Below are 9,817 nucleotides of genomic sequence, written 5' to 3'. Positions count from 1 at the left end.
ACCAAATACAATGAAGGAAACACATCAACACCAATGACAATGCTTTTTCAGCATATGCCTGTAACAAAATGTGGATTCAATTTCACTACTGAAAAAAAAAATGAAAAAAACAGTGAGTCTCATCACAGCCAATATCTTTATACAATCTATACTGACATGAATGTTTATAGTGTTTCCAAAAGTTTCAACCTGAGGTTTGATACCACACCTTTATGTCTGTACAGTCCTCTGTACGATTACCCATAGCATTAGCAATCATTCAAAGATAAAACCATTGATTGAAACTATATTGATTTAAGGCTCGATCTAGTATCGAGTATTGGCTAAGTATGAGTATTGGCTAAATATATGAACTATTTGTGCTGATATCTATCATTTGATTCTCTCATGACTACTAAATTGTTCTCAGCAAATAAACTCTTAAACGACAAAATTTTTGTTGTTTGAGCTTTGACCCAGAAGTTCAACAAGAATCATGAAGCCCATAGTCTTGATATAGCAAAACTGATATACAATGTCCTTACGTCACTATAGGCAAGGTTAGGAGTGATGCATATTCCAAGTTTCCATTTTAAAGGAATTTTACATATTCAATTCAGGAGTTCAAATCTCTAGGTTTTTGTTACTCCAAAAAGAGTGTGCCTCAGACTTAAGACTTCTGTTTCTCTATTTTTTTTTTTTTTTCAAACAGAAACATTTCTTAAGTGTCTACTTGTTCTAGAAGGGGAATTATTCAGAGGTGGCCACTTTGGAATAGTCCCACACAATCAAGCCTCTATCAGGTATAAACTCCCAGGCACTCAGTTCATTTGGGGCTTTTTCCCATTTGTCTTTAGCCTGATTCAGGTCACCTTTCATTTTTAGGAAAAATAAGTTGATAGCTGGGCCTACCATTGTTGATCTCATTTGGGCAATGCTGGGCTATTGGACTCGCTTGAGGTACTGGATTTGAGTAGGACACACTTACATCTCTTGCTCCTTTGTTGCTGCCTAGTATTGTTGATGCTTTAGTTTTTCTTCAGACTCCCTTAACCTTGTTATATCATAAGCAATCATATCTGCATCCTTGCTATCTGAAGCTTGGACATATGATTCATCTCATTTCCATCTTAGAATTAACTCATCTCAGAGTCAAGATGGGGGGAAGTAGGAGGAGGCACCATTTCAACCTGTAACCTAAAGTGAGCTGATTACCTACCAAAGAACTCCAACCACCCATGAAATCAGCCTGAGATCAGAATTATACACGTCTGGATCTCTACAGGAGCAGAAGACGCCAGTGGCAGGTAAAGCAGACTGGGAGCATCGGACTGATATCGGAAGATAAACAAAAGGGGAGCCACCAGAGCTGACCGATTGGAAAGTAATACCCCAATATGAGAGTGCCCTGCATCTGGGGACCAGCATTAACTTGGAGTCTGTTTGAAAGTGCTCAAAAAACAAAGAGCAAATGATTTTGGGGGTGGGGGTGGGAAAGTAGTGGGAATCTGGGCGGTTAGGGACACGGACCTAAGCCCCTGGACCCAGGAGAGCCTCCCCTGGCACTGAGCCAGAGAGAATGAGGTGGAGAAATCAGGTCTCCGTCCCTGAGCCGCCAGTGCACCTGACCCACAAGTGTGCCCGAGAACGAGTGGGGTCTGGCTCCCATGAGGGGCAGGGAGCCTGGCCAGACGGCAATCCTGAAATGCATGCATCCCACAACCTCCCTTGGGAGAGGTGCTCATAGGTTCTAGCCTGGAGCTCTGGCATCCGGAAAAAACAGACATTCCCACCCCGGGACAGTGGGAAAATCTCAGTGTGCGATCACAGCTTGGAACCTCTCTGGCGGTCTGGTGCTGCCTAGACAGTCGCCACTGCCCTGGTATTGGGTACAATGAGGAGCTCCTGCATCCCCAGAGACCGTGACTCAGAATCGGCTCTGGCAGCAGCTCTGCAGAGCATTCTGAGGCTTCTCTCTGAGGTGCAGTTTGCTCTCCTCTAAAACTCCAAAAACCCTCAAAAGCTGTCAAGGCGAGAGAAAACAGATGAAAGAACATAAAAAACCCCAGAGAACAAAAGCCTGAAAAAAAAAAAAACAGTTTCCTCAGAGCCCACCCCCTTGAGGGTAGTGGGAGGACCTAACTCAAGGAACATCATTGTCTGAAAACCCACATGGCAGGCCCCTCCCCCAGAAAACCAACCAGGAAGGAAGAAAAAAAAAGAAGACTACAACAGAACAACCACCATAGGGATGCCTGGGTGGCTCAGCTGTTAAAGCAGCTGCCTTCGGCTTAGGTCATGATCCCAGTGTCCTGGGATCGAGTCCACAACCAGCTCCTTGCTCAGCAGGGAGCATGCTTCTCCCTCTGCCTCTGCCTGCCACTCTGTCTGCCTGTGCTCACTCTCTTGCTCTCCTCTCTGACAAATAAATAAATAAAATCTAAAAAAAAAAGAAGAAAAAAAGAGAACAACCACCACTACTTCATAAATACAACTTTTATTTTTAACTCTTTATCAATATTCTGGTTCTTTTTTTTATACATACAGATAATTTTTAACCTATTTACCATCACACTGAGATGTCCAGTACATCAAATTCTTTAATAACTTTCTAACCTGAACTTTTTGATACATACACCCATGTATTTCTTTTGCTTTTCTATTTTTTTTAATTCTTTTTTAAATTTTAACTTAGTTTAGTCTAGTTTATTCTTTTTTAATTTTTATTTTCTACTATACATATAGAGTTAAACTTCAAGGTAATCCCCTTTCCCCAATCAATGCTACCCCTATAGGCAAACCAGTTTCTAATGCCCCTGTAACTTAGGAAAGTTGAGTCCCTTAACAAAAACATCAAGATATATTCAGGAAGAATCAAAATAACCTTCCTCAGCCACACTGAGAATTTATAAGCACTCTCCAAATTTTTCCTTCTGTCAGTGTTTCTGTGAATTTGTGTTTGTCCTGATAATATATAAATCTTACACTTGGGGTTCATTCTGATGAGGTTCTTCCCTTTTTTGCTTATGTATATATATATATATATATATATTTTTTTTTCCTCTTGTCATATATTTTATCAGTCTTTTTCTTTGTCTGTTTTTGTTTGTATACTTCATAAATCTTACATTTGGGCCCATTTGGGCAGAGCCTTCTCTTTTATCTTCCCTTTCTTTTCCTGTTTCTCTATCTCTCGCTCCTTTTTCCTTTTTTTCTTTTCCTTTTTTTTTCTTTCTTCTTCTCTATTTCTTATTCTTTTCTTTTTTCTCTCATTTGGGTGGAGATCCCTGATTGCACAGAAGCGTTCCAGGGTGCACCTTGACTGCACCACAATCAATACGTCCAGCTGCATCTGTTCAGTCATCTCTTAACAAAATGATTAGGAGGAGGAATACCCAACAGAAGAAAAATACAGAGGATGGATCTTCTGCAACAGAGCTAATGGCTATCAACATAGACAATATGTCGGAAAAGGAATTCAGAATAACAATTATCCAGGCAATAACTAGGTTGGAGAAAGCCATGGATGACCAAACAGAATTGATTAGGGCAGAACTGAAAGCCACCAGGGTTGATGTTCAAAATGCTCTCAATGAATTCCAATCTAATCTAAATTCTCTAAAAGCTAGTGTAACTGAGACAGAAGATAGAATTAGTGATCTGGAGGACAAACAGATAGAGAGAAAGGATCAGCAGGAGGCCTGGAACAAACAGTTCAGAAGCCAAGAAAACAGAATCAGGGGAATAAATGATGCCATGAAACGTTCCAACGTCAGAATTATTGGAATCCCTGAAGGGGAGGAAAAAGAAAGAATTCTAGAAGATATAGTGGAACAAGTTGTCTATGGAAATTTTCCCAATCTCACGAATGGAAACAACGTTCATGTACTAGAGGCAGAGAGATTTCCTCCCAAGATTTTAGATTCTCGAATGTCCTCACGACACCTTATAGTTAAAATGAGGAATTATGTTTCACGACAGACCCTCTTAAAAGCAGCTAGGACAAAAAAGCTCCTTACATACAGAGGAAAGCCCATTAGAATAACATCAGACCTTTCCACAGAGACTTGGCAAGCCAGGAAGGGCTGGCAAAATATATTCAGAGTACTAAATGAGAAGAACATGCAACCAAGAATACTCTATCCAGCAAGACTGACATTCAAAATGAATGGAGAGATAAAGTTTCTAAGACCTGCAAGGCGTAAAAGACTATGCAAACACCAAGCCGACACTGCAGGAAATATTAAGGGGGGTTCTAAATAGAGAAAAAAAATCCTAAGAATATCATTGAACAGAAATATAGAAGCAATCTACAAACAGAAAGACTTCAAAGGAAACACGATGTCAATAAAAAACCTATCTCTCAATAATCACTCTCAATGTGAATGGCCTAAATGCACTCATAAAATGACACAGGGTTGCAGATTGGATAAAACGACAGGACCCATCCATATGTTGTCTACAAGAGACCCATTTTGAACCTAAGGATACCCCGACTGAAAGTGAAGGGATGGAGAAGCATCTTTCATGCCAATGGGCCTCAAAAGAAGGCTGGAGTAGCAATTCTCATATCATATATATTAGATTTTAAACTAAGGACTGTAGTCAGAGATACAGAAGGACACTAAATCATTCTGAAAGGGACTATGCACCAAGATGATCTAACAATTGCAAATATCTATGCCTCCAATACGGGAGCACCCAATTACATAAGAAAACTATTAATCAAGATGAAGAGTCATATTGATATGAATACACTAATAGTAGGAGATCTTAATATGCCTCTCTCAGAAATAGACTGATCATCGAAGCAGAAAGCTAATAAAGAAATAAGAGCATTGAATGAAACATTGGACCAGATGGATCTCATAGACACATACAGAACATTCCACCCTAAAACTACAGAATACACATTCTTCTCAAGAGCACATGGAACCTTCTCCACAATAGACCACATACTCGGTCACAAAGCAGGACTCAACCGATACCAAAAGACTGACATTATTCCCTGCATATTCTCAGATCACAATGCTTTGAAACTGGAACTCAATCACAAGGAAAAGTTCAGAAGGAACTCTTAACACCTGGAAGCTAAAGACTACTTTGCTTAAGAATGCTTGGATCAAGCAGGAGATCAAAGATGAACTTAAACAATTCATGGAAACCAATGAGAATGAAGACACTTCGGTCCAAAACCTATGGGATACAGCAAAGGCGGTTCTAAGGGGGAAATACATAGCCATCCAAGCCTCCCTCAAAAAAATTGAAAAATCCAGAATACACCAGCTCTCTCTACACCTTAAAGAACTGGATTATCAACAACAAGTCTAACCAACTCCACATGCAAGAAGGGAAATAATCAAGATTAGAGCATAGATCAATGAGGTAGGCACCAGAGATACAGGAGAACGTATCAATGAAACTAGAAGCTGGTTTTTTGAAAGAATCAATAAGATCGATAAACCATTGGCCACACTAATCCAAAAAAAATGAGAGAAAGCCCAAATTAATAAAATTATTAATGAAAAGGGAGAGATCCCAAGTAACACCAAGGAATAGAAACACTTCTCAGAAATCATTACCAACAGTTATACGCCAATAAACTAAGCAACCTAGATGAAATGGATGCATTCCTCCTGGAAAACTAAAAACTCCCAAAATTGAACCAGGAAGAAATTGAAAACCTGAATAGATTGATATCTAGTAACGAGATTGAAGCAGTGACCAAAAACCTCGCAAAAAACAAGAGCCCAGGACCTGACGGATTCCCTGGGGAATTCTACTAAACTTTCAAAGAAGAAAAACACCAATTCTCCTGAAGCTTTTCCAAAAAAATTGAAGCAGAAGGAAAACTTCCAGACTCTTTTTCTGAAGCCAGCATTACCCTGATTCCGAAACCAGGCAAAGAACAGGAGAATTTCAGACCAATATCACTGATGAATATGGATGCAAAGATTCTCAACAAGATCTTAGCAAACAGGATCCAGCAGCACATGAAAAAGATTATCCACCATGACCAGGTGGGATTCATCCCTGGGTTGCAAGGTTGGTTCAACATTCGCAAATGAATCAATGTGATAGAACAAATCAATAAGAGAAGAGAGAAGAACCACATGGCCCTCTCAATTGATGCAGGAAAAGCATTTGAGAAAAATCCAGCATCCGTTCCTGATTAAATCGCTTCCAAGTATAGGGATAGAGGGAACATTCTTGAACATATCAAATCTTTCTATGAAAGACCCACAGCAAATATCATCCTCAATGGGAAAAAGCTTGCAGCCTTCCTATTGAGATCAGGAACACGACAAGGATGCCCACTCTCACCACTCTTGTTCAAAATAGTACTAAAAGTCCTAGCAACGGCAATCAGAAAAAAAGAGAAATAAAATTATCTAAATTTGCCAGGAAGAAGTCAAACTCTCTTCGCAGATGACATGATTCTTTCTATGGAAAACCCCAAAGACTCCACCCCCAAACTACTAGAACTCATACAGCAATTCAGTAACGTGGCAGGAGACAAAGTCAATGTACAGAAATCAGTAGCTTTCTTATACACTAACAATGAAAATACAGAAAGGGAAATTAGAGAATTGATTCCATTTACCATAGCACTAAGAACCATAAGATACATGGGAATAAGCCTAACCAAAGTGCTAAAGGTCCTGTACTCGAGGAACAAGAGAACACTCATGAAAGAAATGGAAGAAGACACAAAACGATGGAAGATTGTTCCATGCTCTTGGATTGGAAGAATAAACATTGTTAAAATGTCTATACTGCCTAGAGCAATCTACACTTTTAATGCCATTCCGATCAAAATTCCACTGGTATTTTTCAAAGAGCTAGAGCAAATAATCCTAAAATTTGTATGGAATCAGAAGAGACCCCGAATTGCTAAAGAAATGTGGAAAAACAAAAACAAAACTGGCGGCATCACATTAGCCGAGTTCAAGCTTTACTACAAAGCTGTGATCACCAAGACAGCATGGTACTGGCATAAAAAGAGACACATAGACCAGTGGAACAGAGTGAAGATCTCAGATATGGACCCTCAACTCTATAGTCAAATAATTCGACAAAACAGGAAAAAATATACAATGGAAAAAAGACAGTCTCTTCAATAAATCGTGCAGGGAAAACTGGACAGTGATATGTAGAAGAATGAAACTCCACCATTCTCTTACACCATAAACAAAGATAAACTGTAAATGGATAAAAGACTTGTAACAAACTTGTTATAAAAACTTGTAATAAAAAACATGAGACAGGAATCCATCACAATGCTAGAGGAGAACATAGGCAGTAACCTCTTCGATATCAGCCACAGCAACTTCTTTCAAGATATGTCATCAAAGGCAAAGGAAACAAAAGGGAAAATGAACTCTTGGGACATCAGCAAGATCAAAAGCTTCTGCACAGCAAAGGAAACAGTCAACAAAACATAAAGGCAACCCACAGAATGGGAGAAGATATTTGCAATTGACAGTACAGACAAAAGTTTGATATCCAGGATCTATAAAGAACTTCTCAACCTCAACACACACAAAACAGATAATCGTATCAAAAAATGGGCCAAAGATATGAACAGACACTTCTCCAACGAAGACATACAAATGGCTATCAGACACATGAAAAAATGTTCATCATCACTAGCCATCAGGGAGATTCAAATTAAAACCTCATTGAGATATCACCTGACACCAGTTAGAATGGCCAAAATTAGCAAGCCAGGAAACAACGTGTGTTGGAGAGGATGTGGAGTAAGGGGAACCCTCTAACACTGTTGGTGGGAATGCAAGTTAGTGCAGGCAATTTGGAGAACAGTGTGGAGATTCCTGAAGAAATTAAGAATAGAGCTTCCCTATGACCCTGCAATTGCACTGTTAGGTATTTACCCCAAAGATCCAGATGTAGTGAAGAGAAAGGCCATCTGTACCCCAATGTTTATTGCAGCAATGGCCACGGTTGCCAAATTGTGGAAAGAACCAAGATGCCCTTCAACGGATGAATGGATAAGGAAGATGTGGTCGATATACACGATGGAGTATTATGCCTCCATCAGAAAGGATGAATACCCAACTTTTGTAGCAACATGGACGGGACTGGAAGAGATTATGCTGAGCGAAATAAGTCAAGCAGAGAGAGTCAAGTATCATATGGTCTCACTTATTTGTGGAGCATAACAAAGAACACGGAGGACATGGGGAGATGAAGAGGAGAGGGAGTTGAGGGAAACTGGAAGGGCAGATGAACCATGAGAGTCTATGGACTCTGAAAAAGAACCAGAGGGTTTTGAAGGGGCTGGGGGGTGGGAGGTTGAGGAACCAGGTGGTGGGTAATTGGGAGGGCAGGTACTGCATGGAGCACTGGGTGTGATGCCAAAACAATGAACACTGTTATGCTGAAAATAAACAAATAAAAATAAAAAATATAAAAATTAAAAAAAAAAGAATTAACTCATCTCGTGCCATAATTTCAAAGTCTGCTTTACTCAGTTGAACCTATTTGGGAAGCTGTTCCTCATTGGTCATCTTGAATCATCTCCATATGGAGGCTGACTAGTATTACCTAGTTACATAGGCCAAAACTGTGCTGCCTGCTGGCGACCCAGGCTGCCAGACAAGGCGACTACTGTCCCTGTGCTCTTCCCTGATTGGTTCTTTATATTTTATGTCTCTTTATGCTCTTTCCCGTCCTTTCCGTTGAGGTCCGTGAGCATCTTTATGATCACATTACTTTGAATTCTTATCAGACATATTGCTGATCTCAGTCCTGTGTAGTTCTTTTTCTGACATTTAGTTTTGTTTTTTTTTGTTTTTGTTTTTGTTTTTGTTTTTGTTTTTGCTTGGTTATTTGGAAAATATGGATCCACTTCCTCATTTTGCCTGGGTTTCTGTGATCACCTCTCAGTGATGTCCAGCACATCCATTCAGGAGATTTTCAAAATGCTTCTTCCATGCTGGGTCTCATGTTGAGTGATAGAGTGCTCTGACCCTTTAAGATTGGAGTCTTCATTTCCTACAACCCTCCATCTCTCCTGGACTTAAGCAGGACTGAGTTTGTAAATCCCAGAGTTAAGTATTGTTGATTTCCAAATTCAGACAGTGTGGAGTCTTTCTTACTTTCTCATGTCCCCAGGGAAAAGGGTGCCTCATGTGGGGCTTGGATTCCTCAAATATTCGAGAAGTGCCTCTATGTGTGTGTGTGAGATCACTCTTGCTTGTAGATCTGTTTCAGATGACATCTCTGCCCCTCATATCCATTTTGATGTGACTTTCTCTTCATAGCCATATCTATGGGAAAGCTTATGTGCTAGTCTTCTAGTCATTTTCAGAGGGAATTTCCCTAAATGTAGTTTCACCGTTGGTGTATCTGGGAAGAGATAACTTCAGTTTCTTCCTCTCTGCGATATTGATTCATTTCCTACATTTTTTTTTTAAATTCACATCTTAAATATATTTTTTTCAGTGTTCCAAGATTGGTTGTGTATGCACCACACCTATGCTCCATGCAATACATGTCCTCCTTAAGACCCACCACCAGGCTCACCCAACCCCACACACCTTCCCTTCCAAAACCCTCACTTTTCTTCACACAGTTTCAAAATTTTGTACTCTGTTGAATTTTTCTCCATTTAGTTACATTAAGATATTATTTGCATCTGCTTTATTAATTCTAAAAGCAGCATTTTATTTCAAGTAATGTGTAAAGGGAAATGTGTGGCAATTCAATGAAACAATTTTTTTCAAATGATGTTGGTGTCTACTCACCACAGTTTTGTAACTGCCCTACTTATGAAAAAGATGTCATGTTTGCTTTTATTCATGCCTTAAAAATG

The 9,817-nt window shown here is 39.6% G+C and overlaps 1 pseudogene; it reads right to left on the bottom strand.

Annotated features, from left to right (window-relative positions):
• Positions 1–717: 717 nt before the first annotated feature.
• Positions 718–8,510, bottom strand: LOC123935897 (annotated as a pseudogene).
• Positions 8,511–9,817: the final 1,307 nt, after the last annotated feature.

Source organism: Meles meles, chromosome Y (assembly GCF_922984935.1).
Source record: "Meles meles chromosome Y, mMelMel3.1 paternal haplotype, whole genome shotgun sequence".
Classification (NCBI taxonomy): Eukaryota; Metazoa; Chordata; class Mammalia; order Carnivora; family Mustelidae; genus Meles; species Meles meles.
This window is presented reverse-complemented; position numbering and strand designations above follow the sequence as displayed.